Source organism: Trachypithecus francoisi, unplaced genomic scaffold (assembly GCF_009764315.1).
Source record: "Trachypithecus francoisi isolate TF-2019V2 unplaced genomic scaffold, Tfra_2.0 Lachesis_group5, whole genome shotgun sequence".
In the NCBI taxonomy this organism is placed as follows: domain Eukaryota; kingdom Metazoa; phylum Chordata; class Mammalia; order Primates; family Cercopithecidae; genus Trachypithecus; species Trachypithecus francoisi.
Genome location: NW_022681470.1, coordinates 18673861 through 18694630, shown reverse-complemented (window position 1 = coordinate 18694630; position 20770 = coordinate 18673861). Strand labels below are relative to the sequence as shown.

The 20770-nt window shown below is 45.2% G+C and overlaps 1 long non-coding RNA gene across 2 annotated transcripts; it reads right to left on the bottom strand.

Annotated features, from left to right (window-relative positions):
- Positions 1-10845: 10845 nt before the first annotated feature.
- LOC117075796 lies at positions 10846-19752 on the bottom strand. Of its 2 annotated transcripts, none has more exons than XR_004434123.1 (4): positions 19290-19752; positions 17387-17518; positions 15507-15627; positions 10846-11159 (listed from the first exon to the last, which is right to left on the bottom strand). It is a non-coding gene; the product is annotated as an uncharacterized LOC117075796 (long non-coding RNA). The 2 variants fall into 2 exon arrangements; XR_004434124.1 differs by having other exon boundaries at positions 17387-17502.
- Positions 19753-20770: the final 1018 nt, after the last annotated feature.

Sequence of the window (20770 nt, the reverse complement as noted above, 5' to 3'; positions counted from 1 at the left end):
GGATCTTAGTTTGGACCGTGTGAAGTTTGAGGTGACCGATCGCCATCCAAGGGGAGCAGGGAAGCAGGCAGTTTGGGCAATGGGTGGGAGGTCAGGGAAAGGTCTGTGCAGGAGATAACACATTTGGAAGCCATGAGCATAGAGATCGTTTTGGAAATCATGATTCGGCAAGAGATTATTTAGTGAGTGAGGCTGGACCAAAAGGAGGAAGGGCGCAAGGTCTGAGTTGAGGGCTCGGCAACACCTGGGTTTTGGGGAGACAAGACTGAAACAGCAAGACAGGCTGAGAAGGAATGGCCAGAAAAATGGGAGGGGAGCCCAGCCAGGTACATCCCTGAGGCCCAGCAATGGGCCCCACATGCTGCTGAGCACCCAGGGGAAGGTGTTCTGAGGAGCGCAGAGGGTGTGAGTCACCAGTGACCTTGGGGTGGTTAGGACAAAGTCCCGATTGAGTGAGTTCTCGAGAAAGCAGGAGGAGATAAGCAGAGACAGCAGGCATTGCCTCCTCTTTTCAGTAGTTCTGCTGTAAAGGGAGAGGAAAAATGGGGGCAGGAGCTCGAGAGGAAGTGGGGTCAGGAATAGGTCCTTAAGACCGAGAGAAATCACATCAGGTTGGTGTCACAGCCACATGGCAGAGATGCAACGGTGCAGCTGCTTGTGACAAGGAAGGGTTCAGAGGATGTACATGTGGATCAGGGTCTCATGTCTACAAGTGGGGAGCTGAGGCCTGAACCAGCACTGCGCTGCATTTTTAAAGAATCTTGCTACAACCTGGAAGCCACGGAGTTTTGTTGAAAAAGAGCCTGACCTTCCGGCCTAAGTGACCCCTCTCTTCTAATTCTGTTGAAAGTTCTCCTCCTCTAGGAAGTCCCTCCTGACCAACGTGGCTTGGTGTCAGGCACTGACATATGGAAGCCCTGCAGAGCTGCCATGAGTACCAGCCCAGTGGTGTGCATGTGACTTGCACTGAAGTCATCTTCTCTGCAGCTGAGTCTTGATGCGGAGCACCTAGAAGGCAGGGAATATGCTGGCTACTTTGATGTTTTCTTTATATCTCCTGGAGCTATCTACCCCTGGTCTCCTTCCCTTCTCCCACATACACACACACGCACACATGAGATGTTTAAAGAGTTATTGGACATTAAAACAGAAATCAGCATTCAGAACTTCTGCTTTCATGAGGAAAGGCCTTGAGGGCAGTGGAGGAGGAGGCTGGACTCTAGATCCTTACTTGGGATGGGCAGAGTAGGTTCCTGGTTATATTGGCTCTTCTTTTCATCATCCAGTTCCTGCAACACAAAGCCTGGAGAGGCACGAGGAAGCCCTTTGCTAACATAAGCTTTATGTGTTTTCTAGTTCAAGAAGAGATTGGTCATTGATCTTGCCTTTTGTTTTATTCATTTTACTTTTCTTCTTTAAGTAATTACTTATGAGTTGTTTGCCCTGAAAGCAATTTCTTATGTGTTCATTTATCAAAACAACAATAACAATTTACCCAAGGTCAGAACAGCATAAACCACAAACTGCAAACGAGGGCATATTCCCATTTCACAGATGGCAAAACTGAGGACTGTGAAAGGTGACATGCTCTTGTTGAGTGATGGGCCCCAGTGTCAAGCAATAAACTAGATCTGAGATGGAAAGCCAGGATAACAGGGTTCTTAGACATCTGCTGGATGGGTTCAAAAGCTCCAGGCCAGCCTACATTAAGTGAGGAAAGTTGAGATCCGTAGAGATTGATTCCTGCTCTTTTTCCCCAAGTTCCAATTTCTTCTCCAGGGCTTCTAGTTCCCTTTTGTAATTCTTTCTATATACCTGTGATTGACTTTTTTTTTCTCAATTGAATATATCAGCTGAAATAAGGAGGAACACCGTTTGGCTTGATTTTAAAAGGCTCCATGTAGGTGTGCCCCTGTCTGGAAAGTACTTATAACATGGAATTAAGGACAAGACTCCAGCTTTAAGGCAACTGTTAAAGGAACAAGTAATGGAAAGTTGCCTTTCACATCTCACTCATTTTAGACACATTCTAGTTAACTCTGCCGGAAAAATAATTGGCTTAGATTGGGTCGATCCAATTGAGGATCTAAATAACCTCGCTTGAGTGGTATTTATATTTCAGCTTCTGGTTTTGGGTGAAGTTATTATGTGGCTTGAATGCTAACTGCACACTAAGTGAGGACAAAAATAATACCAAGGCCCATCAAATGATATCACTTGCTCTTAATCTCCTTGTAAATAAGTGCGTGGGGAGTTTTTCAAAAGTTCATTTTGCACAGGTGGTTTATCAAAAGTTCATTTTAAGCTGTTTGTTGGGAACTTGCCTTCTTTCCCTAAAGAAATAGTGTTCTGCTTAGTGGTAAACTCCACTGGTCAGAGTCATAATAAAAGTCCAATTCACCTAAGCTCTAATGTAGCTTGGCAAAAGTATTTACAGAACCAGCCAGAGTCCTGGGTCCTGGGTGGCAGATGCTATTTAGGTTAAGAAAAAGAAAGATGAGGAGGAAGAGGATGCCCTACTCCCACCCCTTTCCTGGGACACAGACCCCCTCCATGTCAGTGTCCAGAGAGAGGTCAGGCTGAGAGTGGTGCCCAGGACAGGGCCTTCACTGGACAGGCTGGTTGGGGCAGAAGCAGAATGGCCCTTAGCTCCACAAAGATGGCTAACAGGTGCAGTTGACTCCCAGAGTTGCTGGGAGTTGAGAGGAGTAAACAGAATGACCGAGCGGAAGTCCTGGTATGAAGGTGCACTGATTCACACCTGTAATCCCAGCACTTTGGGAGGCTGAGGTGGGCTGATCACCTGAGGTCAAGAGTTCAACACCTTGGTCAACTAGCTTGACCAATATGATGAAACCTCTTCTCTCCTAAAAAAAACATACAAAAATTAGCTGGGCTGTGGTGCCGTGTGCCTGTAATCCCAGCTACCCAGGAGGCTGAGGCGGGAGAATCACTTGAACCTGGGAGGCAGCGGTTGTAGTGAGCTGAGATTGCGCCACTGCAGTCCAGTCTGGGCAACAGAGGGAGACCCTGTCTCAAAAAAAAAAAAAAAAAAGAAAGAAAAAGAAAAAGAAAAAAAAAGACTGGTAGTATAATTAGCATCTGAGAGTCAGCGTAGAAACTGGGGCAAATTCTGAAACTGAGTCTAGTAACTAAAAGAGAGTGAAAAACACATGGGGGGCAGGAGGCAGCCACATAGAAAGTGGCTTTCAAACTAGGAGGGTCAGAGTAGGAGAGGATAGGGCTGAGGGAAGCATTTGGGGTGCACAAGGGAGAGGGAACCCAGGCTGGAGTCCGTGGGTCAAGACAGTTTAGTTACAACCGTTTTTTTCCATGTGAAGTCTTTTCCTTTCCTATTCCTTAAGGCAACCACATTTGCAGCAGCATTTTCACATCAGTGAGTTTGTCTCTGGCCTCTGCACCCTCTCCCACTTCCTGGTGCCCATCCTCCACTCCTCCGTGACCCTCATCTGAGCCACCCTTAGGCTCTTGCTGCAACTTCTCCCCCATGTCTGTCTGTGCTCCTGCTGGGACTCCTTCCCCTGCTCTCTCTGCCCTGCTTGTCAAGCTCCAGGCAGTCCTGCAGATGAGCTGAACATTCTCAAGAAGGAAAGGACCTCTATTATGTAGAAATGATCAGTCACCCTGGTTCTTCTTCCAGGAGGGTTTGCATTCTGAGAGGACACTTGTCAGCCAAGAGAAATCTATAACTGGTGAATCTGAAGTCACACTACATGAAAGCAGTGAAGTGGAGTGGGAGGGAGAGAGGAGAGAAAAGGGAGATTTTTAGGCAGCAAGGTGAACATTGGGCAGATTGATGCTGCCCAAGAATCTTCCCTGAGGTGCAGCTCTCAGAATTGGGGCTCCTTGCCCAAGCTACAGGTTTTCTAAAAGCTGTAGATTTTCACTGCATTTCCCACTGCTGTAGTAGGAACTAGCATACTGGGGACTGGGGCACAGGAAAAATGCTAGTAAGATCAGCTAAAATCTACTGAGTACTCCCTGGGTGCCAAGGATTGCTCTAAGTATTTTAACGCACACCATCTTTTAAGCTTCACAGCAATCCTATGAAGAAGATGCTATCAGTCATCCTTCCCTGCATTACAGCTGAGGAAACTGAGGCACGAAGAGGCTGGGTAACTTGAACCAAGCCATGTTGCTAAATGTGGCAGAGCCAGGATTTGAAGCATGCCCAGCTGACCCAGTACTTCTGCCTTTGACCTTGACCTTCTTCTGCCTATGAAGGTAAAGAAAGAAAGGGTGGCTTACAGGCACATCGCTTTGTAGCCTGGTAGCTTTGCATCTGTGTCTTCCAGTTACAGGAATCTGAGTTGAGCTAAGGAGGTGAGCATGAGGAAGAAGAGGAACTCAGCGAAGACAAAAGCCAGAAGAAATGCAGCTGGTAGAAGGGAGCAGGCTCAGGTGTTAAGCTGGCCAGTGGGACAAAAAGGGCTGGTCAGAGAGTGGCTGAGAAGACATTTCTACAGGACAAAGACCAAGGATTCTACATGGACAGAGCCTGGAAGAAGATGAAGTGGGGAAAGACTTTGCACGTAGATGGGATTGAGGTGATGAGTTTATCTAAGAACAGGAATGAGGTAGCAGCCAAGGCATGGTGATGTGAGGGAAGGAGGGAGAATGGAGAGGTGGATAGGGCTGACTGCCATACACTTCTCTAGACAGGTGAGTTTTCTGCAAAGAGGAGAATCTGATGATCATAGAAGCTGAGCAGGCAAAAGACTCTTTGGTTATGATTATCTGAGAAATCATTCTTAAAACATAATCTTGCTGTGGGCCATGCACCATGAGCCTGGCTCTGTATGAGGTATTTTACGTGCATCATTCTAATTCTGTCAACCCTTGAAGTTAGATAGTGACGCTTCCATTTTACCAGAGGAGGAAATTAAGCCCAGAATGGTTAAGTGACCTGCCCCAGATCATACCATTAGTAAATTACAGAGTGGGAATGTAAAACCAAGATGAACTTGCGCATTACTTAAGCACAGGCTAAGCTGCTGTGATACAGACATTCAAAGAACAGTGAGTTAGATAAGATGGAAGCTTATTTCTCCTTCCTGTAATAGACTGGAGGTCAGAGGCCTATGAAAGTGGAGTGGCTGTGCTCCACAATGTCATGTCATTTCAGACATCTGACTTTCTTCGGTTGTATGGCTTTGCTACATCTTAAGGAGCTGTCCTCATCTGCACAGGTGAAGTTGGGTCCTTAGAATACCAGTGTCCTTGTGGGAAAAACTCCAAGCAAATGACCTTATTGTGAATAATATGAGCTTTAATGAGACTGCTGTTGCTCCCATTGGATTGTCTGAGCTTGGCCATCGTCTCACATCAGGCGGCAAGAGTGACCAGAGAACCTGCAGTCAGGTGGCCATGTGCCCCAATGATACCGGGGTTCTCATAGCAAAGGAAGAAGACTGTCAAAGCTTTTGATGCTTTGGCCACATAATGTTGTCTCTGGTTTTGCAGATGAGATGCTGTGCATTTGGGCTTGAGGTTGGGCTTGTGCTTATGAGAGGACCATGGGGAGGCAGAGCAATGATGTTGTTAGGATTAAATGACAACCAGGCTTCTGTTATTTCTGGAAGGTATTTTTCCATGACTCAAAGAGTGGGAGGAGGGGAAAAGTTCCTTACTGTTGAGATATTTGGCTCTTGGAGAAGGTTCGGAAGAGCTACCTTGGTAGTCAGAGGAAGGTTTGTATTTTCTCAATATTAACATGACTCAGAATCAACATGGAAAAAATTTCAGTATGCAAACTACAAGGAAGAAAATAAAAATTACCTGCTGTTTCTCCACCCAGAGAGACCCCTGATTAGTGACTTTTCTCCTACACAGACAGGCGCATATACCTTTTATTTTTCGCAACATTTGAATGATATGAACATACAATTTTGTGTCTGGCTCTTTTTCCTGTCTGGGACATGAGCAGCTGCCTGTGGCTATGGGGAGAAGAAAAGCTTACTTTCCTCTAGTGCTCTGTGTTGCAGCTGTGCACTGACTACTGGTTGTAGCATGAACAGATGAATACAGCACCAGGGGCTCCATCCAGGGCCCTGGGGTGGCCTCACACAGGGGGCCTGAGAGGGCAGAGGTGGGGTGGAGAGTGGTGGGCCGGTGGGGGCTCTCCAAGGTCCCCCTCCTCCCCAGGGCCTCCCACACTGTGCAGCTCCAGCTCCTTGGAGCTGTCACTTCCAACATGTTATTTTCCCATCTCTCTAGATAGTCAGAACCACTGCCTGCTTAAGCCAGCAAAGGAGATGTCTCATGCCATGCCAGGGCTGGGAAGGGGCGGAACTGAAGATTGCCTCTTACTCCCCAGCCAGTGAAGGTGCAGCGGTTCTGCCTTGGGCTCAGGTGAAGTGTAATTGGAAGATGATCTCTCCACATTCATGCTCTCCTCACCTGGGACTAGGAATAAGAAAGGCCCACAGCCTGCCCCACCTTGGAGCTGAGGCAGCCTCCATCCCATGGGGTCACCCCTGCTTTCTGCACTCTCCTCCTGCCACCTATGCAATCAAGAGGTGCAGAGGCCCCAGGCGAGGCGAGCCTGTCTTAATTCTTAGGTGGATAGGTGGCCCATTTCTTTCTCTCCAGAGCCTCAGAACGTCTCACAGTGGCATGGCGCCATCTCTGTCTTAAAACTTCCCAGACAAGGGGATCAGCCTCTCTTCTAGGGGGAAGTCAGGTTGTCCTCACAGGTGAAAGGCCTTGGCCTTGGGTTGCTGATGAGCAGAGCCTGGGGCGTGTCAGTCCTCCCCTCCCAGCCCGATGAGCCCACGCAGAAGCAAAGGATGGAAGGAAGCTCGTTCCCCAGCTTTAGACTCAGCAGTGTGCTCAGCCTCCTCTTCGGTCTTTGTGTACCTTTGACGTAGACTTCGGAACTTCCTGAGAAGGCAGGAGTGAGCTGTGGGGAAAGGAACGACGTCTCTTTCTAGAGTCGTTGCCAGCAGTTGGGTCATGCAGGTCCTTCTCTGTGTCTCCTCCGACTGGAATACTCAACACATCCTCAGCTGATAACAATATCTAACATTAATAAGTATAATGTTTCCGGCCGGGCGCGGTGGCTCACGCCTGTAATCCCAGCACTTTGGGAGGCCGAGGTGGGCGGATCACAAGGTCAGGAGATCGAGACCACGGTGAAACCCCGTCTCTACTAAAAATACAAAAAAATTAGCCGGGCACGGTGGCGGGCGCCTGTAGTCCCAGCCACTCAGGAGGCTGAGGCAGGAGAATGGCGTGAACCTGGGAAGCGGAGCTAGCAGTGAGCTGAGATCGTGCCACTGCACTCCAGCCTGGGTGACAGCGAGATTCCGTCTCAAAAAAAAAAAAAAAAAAAAAGTATAATGTTTCCTATATACGTGTGTGTATTACTTTTAAAAATGATTTGTTGTATATTTCATAAATGAAGTAAAACTTCGTAATAATCCTGAAATAAAGGTCAGTGGGATACATCAAATGAACTTATTTAATCTATTTATACAGTTTGACATGTATGTAAATTAATAGAGCTAAAGAAAAGAATGGCAGGCATGGATCTCTTCAATAACTGTAGGAATCGTTCAGCACCATGCCAAAATATTGAACCCAAAGCCTTCAGTTCTAAAGTTTGTTATATGAGCTAGAATGTTATCATGATGATCATTTTCAGGCTTGCACAAGGAGAACACAGGTGTGCTGTGGTCATGTTATCAACAGGAAAAAAATCACTTGTGTATGTGTGTGTGTGTGTGATAGAGTCTTGTTCTGTCACCTAGGCTGGAGTGCAGTGTGTGATCTTGGCTCACTGCAACCCTCTGCCTTCTGGCTTCAAATGATTCTCATACCTCAGACTCCTAAGTAGCTGGGAATACAGGCATGCACCACCACGCTGGCTAATTTTTTTGTATTTTCAGTAGAGACAGGGTTTCGCCATCTTGGTCAGGCTGATCTTGAACTCCTGAGCTCAAGAGATCTGCTTGCCTCCATTTCCCAAAGTGCTGGGATTACAGGCATGAGCCATGGTGTCCGGCCCCAAGTTGTTTAATCATTTTTAGCTCAGGGACAGACAAATATTTACTTTCCTACTCAAAATGCATGGTAAGGTTAATTGAGTTCATAAATATTATTGATGAGGTGATAGTTTACCAGATGCACAGCTCAGACCATAGAGGGGTCTTCCATATGTAGCACAAGTGGCAAGAAAGGCAAATGGGGAAAGTTTACTATAATACATTATATATGTATATGCTTGCTATGTATATTACATATGTAGTAAGTCTATATAGTGCTTGCTACATGATTACTATACTCTTTTATATATCAGCCTACTATATATGCTTACTATATATTACATGTCTATGGTAAGCACTATGGTAGTTGTGTAGTAAGCACTATAATAATGTATATATGTATGATAAACACTATATATATATATATATATGGCACTATTGTAAGCACTTTGCAACTATTCATCTATTCAGTTATCAATCTTCACAACAAACCATGAGTGGGTTCCATTATGATTCCATTTTAAGATGAGGAAACGGAGGCCCTGTGCCAGCTAGTTACATTTGCTCCCACAGATCCACTTGGCATGCTCCCCACCTCTGGCATGCTCTTCACTCCAGGAGCCCGGTCTAGCTAGACCACACAGACAAGCTTCTGTGTTCTGCACTTTTGGTTGGGTTTAGCCAGTGAGGAGCCTCATCAGGAGAATGGAGGGAGAGAGGGGAGAGTGAGGACGTGCACCTGTTACCCTGGCTTCCTCCCTACAAGAAAGATGACGGTGACTGTCTGGGTTCCCCCACCTGAGGACATGGCTGCTTTCAGAACAAGGCTCTGCAGCCTCTCTCTCCCTATGTTCCTTCTGACTCAGTGCTGGGGACAACTCTAACACTGCTGGCCCTGTGTCCCTGCACTGGCGCCTGTTTTTCCCATGCTCCGCCCACATCTTATAAATGATCGTTTTATAAATACTCCCTCCAGTGACCCTAATTTGGTGTTCCATCTGTTTCCTACTGAAACTCTGACTGATATGGCCACTATGGGATTTAACTCATTTGCACAAGATCATCCAGCCAGGAAGGGACAGAGCTGGGGCCTGAACCCAGGCAGTCTGTCCCGGGGTCTGTGCTTCTAACTGCCGCCCGAACCTCTTCCTCTCTGTGGAAAGAGCACTGGTGAGGAACCAGGGTGCTGGTTTGTGCTCTTCTGCCAACTGGCCATGCAGCTTTGAGCAAATAATGAGATCTCAGTTTCTGTTTCTCAGGCATACAATGAGGTGGTTGCAGTTCCTTTTTGTTCTAACACATGGCTTCCCAAATTCCAGCTGTAAGTCAGTCTCTTGCAGCCCTGCATTTCCTACGGCCTTTCTTTGCTATTAGTTGTCGCTGTGAAAGCACAAGTTACATTTAACTCCCTAAAACAACTGAGGACAAAATTTGCAGGGGCAGTGTTGTACTAAATAAAGCTGTGCTCCACTGTGAAGGTGTTCCGCCTCAGGAAACTGCTCCTTTCTCATTCGAGTTCAAATGTAGTCCCAATTTGCTTGTCTTGTTTATTTATGTCCCTTCCCTCTGAACTCCATTTAATTAAATAACCAAAAAAAAAAAAAAAAAAGCTGTATTCACTGTGAGTTGCCGTCTTCATTCAAAAAAATGCTGAGCACACCAAAAGCCAGCAAAGTTCTTGTTTTTGCAACTCAGTGAAGCCTGCTTTCTTTTTCATGAGCACCAAATGACTGCATGCATGCCAACCACGGAAATTAGGATTTGGTTTTGGTTGGCAAAAACGATCATTGACCTGAATCAAATGGCAGTTTTACTCTAGGGGCAAGAATTTTGTGATTGAAGAATACTGTTCAGGGGTAGGTTCTGCCCATGAGTTTCCCAGGGAGCTGGGCACAGTGGGTTGGAGCAAATAGAGTGAGGGAGGCTTGAATGGGACTAAAGGGGACACAGTGTTGGGGCACACCACATGGGAGACGGGGAACACAGCTTGGAGAGATCTTCTGGATGCAACCACCACAAAGGAGGTTAACTCACAAGTAATCCTGCTGCCGCCACCCGTAGCCTAACACCAAGGCAGGGGAAGGCTGAGAGACACAGGACTGATAGCATTTATTTAATGTGAAAAATGTTGGAGGGTCTTAGTGGACCACAAGTTCACAAAGTTGGTGATCCTTCAAGACAAAGAGGTCAAGGGTCCAAAAACTTAACGTTTTAATCCAAAGTTATAAAACTTGGGCAAAGCCATGGCTCAAACTCAGACTTTCTTTCTGTAAAGTCCATGCTCATTCCTTTATACTGTAGGTTCCCAGACCTGGATAATCGAAAATATGTGGAGATTCTCAGGCCCCATTCCTGACCTCCTGAATCAGAAAATTCACAAGGGTAGCTTAGGAATCAATATTTTTGCTTTGGAATGCATCAAAAGGACACAATGTTGGGATTAGCACCTAAATAATCAGGGAATGGGCGGAGTACAAGGGGCCCCAGTGGAAACTAGAGTGGCCATCAGTTGATAATGGCCAAAACTGAGTGATGAGCACATCAGGTTAATCTCACTATTTTCTCTACTTAATAGGCATCGCGGGAGGGACTGAGTAAAGTGTCTCTAAAAGGGACATAAGTGTTATCTTTTTCCCAAACAGTCAGAGCTGTAGCCATCAAGCATTATGCAATGTGGGAAGCAAAGTGCTGGAAGAATCTTGAAAAGCTGAATCTCCCCACTGCATGCTGGCATCATCACCAGAACCACTCTCTTCAAGAGGATCATCTGTTTGGGGCAGGATTTGCTCTTCTCCTGGGCTTATGCTAAATAACCAGCAGAGGGAAACACACAAGAAAGTTTGGCACATTGGATGTTTTCTCAGGCTCAGCACAACCAGCCCCACCCGCTCAACGTCACACGAAGAGAGTCAACACTCCAGCACCGGACACAGGCAGGGGTCAGCCACCCTAGTGTTGGCAAACAGCCCACCCAGGAGACAGAACTCCAGGTCAGCCTGGCAGTTCACATCATGTGCGGCGACAGCGGGTAGCAGCGGCAGCAGAGCGCACGAACACGCCGTGGCTTTGGGGAGACGCAGACCTAGCACCAAGTCTGGTTTGGTCATTGCTGTGGGCAGGTTGTCAAATCTCTGGGATCCTCTGTTGTCTTATCTGTAAAATGAAAATGATAATACAGTTGAGCATCCCTACTCTGGAAATCCAAATCCAAAATGCTCCAAAATCCAAAACTTTTTGAGCATCAACATACCACCACCAGTGGAAAATTCCAACCTGGCTTCATGCGACGGGTTACAGTCACAACTTTGTTTCATGCACTAAAGTATTTAACATATTACATAAAATCACTTTTGGGCTGTGTGCTGCATATGAGGTATATACAAAACATAAATGAATTTCATGTTTAGACTTCAGTCCCATCCCCAAGATATCTCATTATGCATATGCAAATATTCCAAAATCTGAAAAAAATCCAAAACACTTGTGGACCCAAGCATGTCAGACAAGGGATATTCCACCTATAATACTGCTGGGGTCCTGGCTTGGGAGGATTTCTGGAGGTGGTGCATGGGAAGCATTTAGCAGAGGGTCTCATGCATGAGGAGTGGGAGTTATTCTTCTTATGGAATCTGCTCTCTGGCTCTCCAGCCTCCTCGGAGCAGAGGCTGCCCAGTCTCTGCCTGCAGCTCCATCTTCCACTTCAATGTGCTCCAGCTTCAGTGTGCTCCAGCGGACTCTGGGGCCGAGCTGCATTTCTTTGCCTGAAGCCTTTCTCCGTAGCTACAGAAGGTCATTCTGCCCCCAGGCAAGGCAGTCCAGGAGGAGAATTAATGACAGAAGCAGTCTTTGAATCCTGCACGGTAACACTGAAGCCTCTTCCACCCACAAGGTGTGTGTTTTCTGCAGGCTCCCAGCTCCCTGTGGCATTAGGCTCCCATTACCCACAGCCATGGCTGCTGTGATAACACACCCTGTGATGATCGCATCCCCTTTCCTGTCTCATTTCATACTCTCCTAATGATGTTTTCCTTCACCTCCCAAAGAAGCAACATGTGCTTGAGCCCTTTCCCAGGGATTGCTTCTGGAGGTAACTCAAACTAAGGCACTGCTCCCTACCCTCCACGTTCTCCTGATTTCTTCAGTATCTCAGGCTCCTCACTCAAGCTGACGTCAGATCTCATGTCTCCCTCCTCCTGTCCTTTTGGTGGTGGCCGCTGTGTGCCATGGCCAGATATCCAGTGGAGGCCCCTCATCACAGCTGTGGCAGATGTGAACTGCGTGCCCCTGCCTTAGGTGCAGCCTGAGTGGGGTCCCACCCCACAGTCTAAAGCCTCTGAGGTGCTCCCCTGCATTCCTGCAGGTAGGCTGTGTTTCTTGAAGAAATGCAGAATGTGCTTCTTTCCCTCAGCTCTGTCATCTGGATCCTAAAGCACCCCACAAAGCAGTCACTTGGGCCCATCCCAGACCAGCCCTACAGTCTCCTGTGGTGCCAGCTGGCTCAACAACACATCTTTATTTGCCCCATCCACCTCCCAAATAAATCACTGTGCTCAAATCTTTGCCTTGGGATCTGCTTTGGGGGCCCCCCAAACTGAGACAGCTGGTGTTTGAAGCAGTCTTGGTAGCAGTTTCGTAGGATTCAGCTCTTGGATCCTTTGCTGCTCAGAGGGGAACAAGGCCCCAGTTCTTGGTGGTAAGTGGGTGGTGATGACCCCTTGGCATATATCGTAACTGTTAAGAATGTTTTCACTTGGTGAATAAGCTACTGCAGCTCCACCCAGTGAGCAGCCGGCATGCCAGGGTGGATGCAGGTCTTCAGTGTACTGCTCTCTGACGCTGTGGCTAGGACTTCCCACCTACCACATTTCTGCCCTGCCAGTGGCTCCCAGTTAGGCGCTGGTGGGGGGTGGGCAATGGGAAGCTGGAGGAAAACTGGAGGCTAGACCAGAAAGAAGGCACATGCTCCTTCTCGCCTCCTCCCTTCTTCTGGTGTCAGGCTCATCCCAACAATGATACACCACCTTTGCAGTTACAACACTTGGTTCCAGTAGCAACAATTGGTTCCAGTTAATGGCTTTGCCCAAACCAGCTTCATGGCACCCCTCAGGGATACAAGCACCAGTTAGCTGGTGCCCTCTACTTAGACAAAACTCTTCCCTGTGTGCCCCCCCCCCCCAGTACTGGGGTGATAGCTGCTTCCTGCCATTACCACCTCTGTGATACCTCAGTGAGGGTGGCCAGCAGTCCTGGTCTGCCTGAGACTAAAGTTTTTCCCAGAGCACAGTGCTTTAAGTGCTAAAACTAGAACAGTCCTGGGCAAACTGGGATGGTTGTTCACCCTATCTCAATGTGCCCATTTAGACCTGTCTGGTTCCTCAATTCTTGGTATTAAATTCTCTCTGTAAAAATAACTGATGTATTTTAAAACTCCTGGCTGGAGCCTGGGTGATACAGGAAGAAGTGCAGGTGCTAGAGGATGCACCAGCTTGTGCAATAACATCACTAGCATTTGAGAGCTATGGTGGTGACAGTATATACAAGTGCAGTGGAGATGACTGGGGATTGTTAGGTGCATCAATGCCCTGAAGGGGAAAAATAGCCCAGCCTGAGTCAGCTAACAATCAAAGAAAGCACAAAATTAGAAGCCAGAAAACCTCTATGGCAGCATGTAACACCTAGAGCTCTGCCTAATGCACTGCCAAGAGAGTGCCTTACAGCTTGCAAACAATGACCTCCTGTTAATGCCAGAACTGCCTTGGCAGCAGAAAGGGTAGAATGTCTAGCAAGGTAGGCATACAAAAATAGATTTATTATGTAAGACCAGAGAATCTACCAATTAACCAGGCTCTGGGAGAGCCCAGAGGGTTTGCTCTCCATTAGTAATATAAGGAATATGTCACTTAGGGGGCCATCAACATTGTTGAGAAACTTCTGGTGATTGACCTTTCTAGGCTGCTATGGGTCTGGGCTCCCTCTTAGTGTCATTGGGTATGATGGGATTCAAGAACAGCACAGCACAGTTGGCAGCACTTACCCATCAAAGGCAAAGTAGACAAACGATTGTAACAGCAGCAAAGTTAGAAGGACAATCTGGGCTCTTATCTGCAGGAATCAGGGAGTAGCAACTAATAGACCGTGGTGTTCCCAGCAGTGAGACTGGAACATATTGTTTGAGCTATGTAACTAAAGATCAAAAGCTGATGAGCAGAAGACTGATATCAGCTGTTGCAATGAAAAATCTTGATCCTTTGCCCAGTTTCCAGACCTAAGCCACTTGTTAGACCCAGAGGCTGTATTGAAAGATAGGCTGGGTACCCGTGAGAAATGACCTTGTATTGCCACATTAAGCATACACAGTAGTGATACCCCCTATCTATTACCAAAAAGATCTATGGGCATTTCTCCTGAGGACTCAGATCTTTGAAAAAGCTGTGGACACAAGATCTGAGCTGAAGCTGATACCATGGGACCAGTGCCATCACAACACCCTCTGTTGATGTGAGGAAAGTCCTGGCTTCAAATCTGTCTCCTAGTGAGGCCAATGGACCTATGCCCTAGCTGCCATTCATTTTCCTGGTCTCTGAGTTCATAATCAAAATAGACATACTTAACAGTGGGAGAACCTGTTATAAAATAAGAGCCATGATGCTATGAAATGCCTAGTGGATGTTCTAAAAAATTCCTCACCCCAGCCAAAATAGAAAATGAGAAATACTGTCTCTTTCTGGATTAAAATGCCACCCTCCAAGGCTCAAGGAAGGCAGACATTATGATGGTCCCCATCATATCCCTAAATAATTTACTAGTCCCATCACGCAAAAATGAGATGGCGCATTGCAGATGAAGATGGACTACTGACAAATTAACCAAGTGGTAGCCACAATTACAAAAGCTGGAATAGATCAACACAACGTCTATCACTAAGTATAATAATCTGCCAGATGCATTCTCTCTCTCTCTCTTTTTGAGATAAGAGTGTCACTCTGTAGCCCAGGCTGAAGTGCACTAGCATGATCTTGGCTCACGGCAACCTCTGCCTCCTGGATTCAAGCAATTCTCGTGCCTCAGCCACCAGAGTAGCTGGGATTACAGGCATGTGCCACCATGTCTGGCTGATTTTTGTATTTTTAATAGAGACAGGGTTTCATCATGTTGGCCAGATTGGTCTCGAACTCCTGACCTCAGATGATCTACCCACCTCGACCTCCCAACGCGCTGGGATTACAGGCATGAGCCACCAGGCCCAGCCATAGCAGATGCATTTTCTTAAATTTCTATTAGGAGAGAGGATCAGAAGCAACTTGCCTTTACTAGGAACAGAAAACAACATACATTCACAGCATTGGCCTAGAGCTCTGTGAATTTCCTACTGTTTGTCAAAGTATAATTCAAAGGAGTTTGGTTGTCTAGATATTCTGCAGAACATTCTGTTAGTCCACCATATTGAGGACATCATGGTGAGCAAACCCAGTTAACAGGAAATCGAAGTATTCTGAATACCCTGGTAGGATTTATATGCATCAGAGCATAGGAGATACACTCTAAAATCTTCAGGGACCTGCTACCGTGGCAGTTGTTAGAGGTCCAATGATTTGGGGCATTTCAGGATAGCCCCTCCAAGCTGTAAGACAAAGGCATAACACTTAATTAGAACACTTCCGATTTTGAAGATAGCATATACCACACTGAGAAATACTATTCCAACTCATTTACTGGTTTCCAGTTTTGAATGGAACCCAGAGAATCCAAAAGCTTTCCTTCCTCAGTGAATTGACACTTTTATCATCATGTAATGTTACTCTTGATCCCTCATATTAATTCTTTGTTCCAGAGTCTACTTTGTCTGATACTAACAAAGTTACTCCAATATTCTTTTGATTGGTGATTTCATAATATATCATTTTCCATGCTTTTACTTTTAAATGTTTTCTTTATATTAAAAGTATATTTCTTGTAAACAGCATAGTTTTTAAAAAAAAAATCCAGTATGACAATCTCTGCCTTTTAATTTGGGTATTTAGACCATTTACATGTGATATATGTATGATATGGTTTGTATCAGTACAAATATTTAAAATGGTAGATTTAAATCTACCACTTTGCTAGTTGTTTTCTATTAAACTCACATGTTTTTCATGGCCTTTTCTTTTTCTACCTGCTTTTCAGATTGAGCATTCTATGTTTTCATTTTAGCTCTATACTCAGTTTATTAATTATACTATTCTTTTTATTTTTAGTTGCTTTAGAGTTTACTGTGTACATATTTATTACAGTCTAACTTCAAATATTATGCCATTTCATAAAGTTCTTGTAAAGCAAGAACTTTACAAAGTATACTCCCATATGTTTTATTATTGTCTTAAACTCTAGAGTAGAGTACTTTGTGAGCCTTTTTGCTTTAGGCCAGTGATAGGCACACTGATTTGTGATTGCGCCAATTACAGCCTATCACTGGTTATTGTAAATAAAGTTTTATTGGAATATAGCCATTTGTTTACATGGCAGCCTTCAGGCTACAATGGCAGAGTTGAATGGTTGCACTGGAGACCATGGGCCCACGGGCCCACAAAGCCTAAGATATCTGCTATGTGGTCCTCTGTAGAAAGTTTATTAATCCCTGCAAATAGTCAACTATTTTTAAGGTAATTAATAGGCAAAAATGACTTTTATATTCACCATTTCTGAAGTTCATGTCTTTGTGTAGATCTAAGTTTCTGACTGGCATCATACTCCTGTCTGAAAAACTTCCTTTAATATTTCTTACAGGCCAGGCGCGGTGGCTCACGCCTGTAATCCCAGCACTTTGGGAGGCCGAGACGGGTGGATCACGAGGTCAGGAGATCGAGACCACCCTGGCTAACACAGTGAAACCCCGTCTCTACTAAAAATACAAAAAACTAGCCGGCGAGGTGGCGGGCACCTGTAGTCCCAGCTACACGGGAGGCTGAGGCAGGAGAATGGCGTGAACCCGGGAGGTGGAGCTTGCAGTGAGCCAAGATTGCGCCACTGCACTCCAGGCTGGGTGACAGAGCGAGACTCTATCTCAAAAAAATATATATATATTTTTTATATATATATTATATTATATAAAATATATATATTTATATTATATAAAAATATATATATTTATATTATATAAAAAAAATATATATTTATATATTTCTTACAGATGAGGGCTGCCAACAATGAGTTCTCTAAGCATTTATTTGCCTGAAAAAGTCTTTATTTCACCTCCATTTAAAAATGTGTATTTGTTAGGTGTGGAAATCTCTACTAACAGAAAATGTCTATTAAGACTTTAAAAGTCTTCCCTTGACTTCTGGCTTCCACTGTTTCTGGCCTCTTCCAATCAACTGGCATTTTAGCTGACTTTGCCTTACCTGCTTGTAAGGTGTCTGTGCTGGTCTCCCCTGCTCTGACACTGATGAGCCTGATCTCATGCTTCCTGTCTTTGGAGGGGCTTGTCCTTCTTCGGAATTCTAGTTGCTTAGTTGCCCTGTGATGTCAGTCCTCTGATGAGTTCAAGGAACGTTATTATTTTCTATTTTGTCATATTCTTATTGTTAGGATACAGGTGATACACTTTCTAACTCTCTACATAGACATGGAAATCAATCTAAGATTTTTAACAAAATAATTTAAGGCAGTGTTAAAGAGTTTGGTCCCAATACAAACTGAGTTATTTAACTCATTCAAACATTTAAAATAGGATTTATAAATTTAATATATTTTATTGTTTAGTGACTTCAATTGCCTGATGGCTAAACCAAACCTTTCCAGATTTCTTAGGTAATTTTCATAAAGTTAATGGATTACAATTATAAACAATGAATCCAGGTCTTTCTGAATGTTCCCATACTGTTTATAAATTTAAATAATTTCAAATTAAAAATCATGAGTTTAAATCACTTAATTTTAATATGAACCACAAAGTTGGTCTATTACTTGTATAGCCCCAAATTTCTTAAGTACTTCAAGAACACAGATACCAGAAATGAATAAAATACTTATGTCAAGAATCATAGAGCCTGAGAGTTCACTCTGTTTTCCAACTAACAAGTTTCATCGATGCTGGCAAAAGACATGAGATCCCGGATCAGAGACAAAGAACTTTGTTGCCTCAATAGTAGTAGACAGAGTATTAGCATTTACACCAGTTCCTCAAGTCCCAGTTCTCATAAGGTGATATGAAGAGCCCAGGGACATCTTTACACACAATGGGTTACAGGAGAGGAACCCCGAACTTAGAGATCTGGAATCTTTTATAATAGGCAGTAAGTCCACTTGACCTTTGCATTGGAGGCAGATGTTATCTTTATTATATAAGACAACAAACCAACCTGCCCTTTGTTCTTGAAGGGTACCATCTCTGTCTTCCAAAGCTGCTCAGAAAAACACCCTCTGCTCACAAGACGTGCAGAAATATGAGAGACCCATGGAAAATTGTGTCTCAACACCATAACCACGAAATAATGTTACTATGAGTTGATTCCTCTTAAGTATTCTAAATTCTAATCCAGTGTTTGAAAGGTGTTCTCCTACTAAGAAAACAATTGTCATTTCAAACAACTTTTGGATTATCTTCTCACACAACTTTTGTGGTTGTCCGTCCTAGCTGAGGAGTTTTTAAGACCAGTGGATTTCTGGCTGGAATTTTGTCTTGCTTCTTGTTAGTAACCTTGACTGCCAGGCTGATCCAGTTTTACAGTCACTCTGCTAACATTCTCCAAACAGGGTGTTCTTCCTGCCTGTGTCACCTACTCTTAATGTTATACAGGATCTCATTCCGCGGATCTCCAGCTTGGCTGCCACACTCTTTGATTGGGTTCGGCACAGCTATTTACTTCTTTGTTCTATTTCAAGTTCTTTTCACACCATCCCTATCTTTTAGACCACAAACCTCGGAGTTATGTCTAAATTTACAGGCTCAACTGTTAAGAATATTTGATTCGATTCTTTCGTGGGACAAAAGAGGGTATCTTCTCACTTAATTCTCTCTTTCAGTTCTAGAAAGTGCTAAGCATACCAATTTGGCTGAGGGGAAGAGGAAATTCTTCCTGTGAAGGTCTCTGTCTCAGAGACATAACCATTACGGCAGCATCCCAGGTGCTGTGGCTGGGAGTTAGGTGATTCTGTCCACTCCAGAAGAACTATGGGCCCCTGGAAGGTGCTTCTCCTCAGTCTGTTGTACATATCAGCGGCAGCCCCACCCCCACCCCAGGAGGACCACCTGCCATGGAGGCTGAGTCCAGCCAGGAGTCCAATCAGCACCCGGATGTTTACCTTTACAGCACCAAGGCAACTCCTAGGGAGAGGCGAGCTCTGACTCCACCCAGACCCATCCCCCAAGTTCCTCCTTCTTCCCTCCAGCGGATCATTAATCTCCCAGGACACATGCTGCATGCTAATTGCGCTCATAATGGGAAATGAGTTAGAGAGAAGGGTCACCACTGTGGTGACATGGAGCTACCTTTTTATAGGCACATGGTTTTAATGGGAATGTGAGAAGGAATCACTGCCCTAAGGCAGCCTCTGGTTTGACTAGCTTGAAACAACCAAGGCTTCTCCCCATTTCGAATTGTAAATTAATTATAGCCTAAGCTTAGCATCTCAGTCAGCCTTCATTATCCATTCAGTTTGAAGGCCATTACGGACCACAGAGCATCCGGCTCCGCCAGACAGCAGCACATCTGTACTCTCAACTCATGGAGTAAAACTGGAGCTGCTATCTCATTTCCCTCAGTTAATAGCAAAATAAAGAGTGCCCCGGGGGAAGGAGACCTGTCAATGGTAAGACAGGCTCACATCCGGGCTGGCAGGGTCTTACTTTCCTCACAGAGCTGCAGGAGGAAGGGGCGCCCTCACTGGGAGCTTTATTGGGGACTGCAGAGCTCCAGGGCAATGTGGAGCAGTTCTGAGAAGTTGTCTCAGTTTCACAATTACTTCTTTGCCAGAATGCACAGAAAACTGGGGTGCTCTTATTTCTGCTTTATGAGACGCCTTGTTGTGAAAAGGGTCTGGGATTCCAGGGATTGGAAAGCAAGTATTGCTAATGGGAACCAGGAGATTTGAGCTGTAGTCCTGTCCCCACTGCTCACTGACACCATCCTTGGATGAGTCACTCAATCTATTAGTTTACTAATTCCTCAGAGGATGTAATTCTTCCTGCCTTGCCTGTATCTCAGGGTTGTTGTTGGAGTCTAATTAAATAATAGGCTAGTAAATAAGAATGCACTCTGTGAAGTACTGTCTTCCTTATTCTAAGCTGGAGTCCAGAGAGTTGGTTCTGTTTTTAGGACAGGACAGAGCTGGCTTGCTCAGAGATTGAGAACAAAGCTACCTGGGTTCTTGGTCTGAAACTATATTCAAGAGCTAGAAAGACTGGTCATGGCTTTCCACCTATGGAACCTATGTTGTCTTAGAAGTGGAAGAAAAGAGGAGTCTTCCCTGACTAGCTGTGAGAGCATAGGTAAGCCACCTAAGTAAGCGAGTTTACCAAGGAAGAGTGCAGTGAGAAAGAGAAGACAGTAGACTTGGGAGCAGGAAAGAAGAGAGATGGAAGCAAAGGACTGAAAGATAAGGGGCATCCAAGACTACATGGGGTTGGCTGTGTCCTCAAGCTGTGTCTGGAATCCCAGTGCTTCTCACCTCTGCTGCCACCTTGTATAGCCATCATCTGCAGAGGCTCCTGAGGGCTGTCCTGGCTGTCATCCCCAACGTGTCCTACCATTTGTTTTTGACACAGAAGTCAGAGCAAGCAGCAT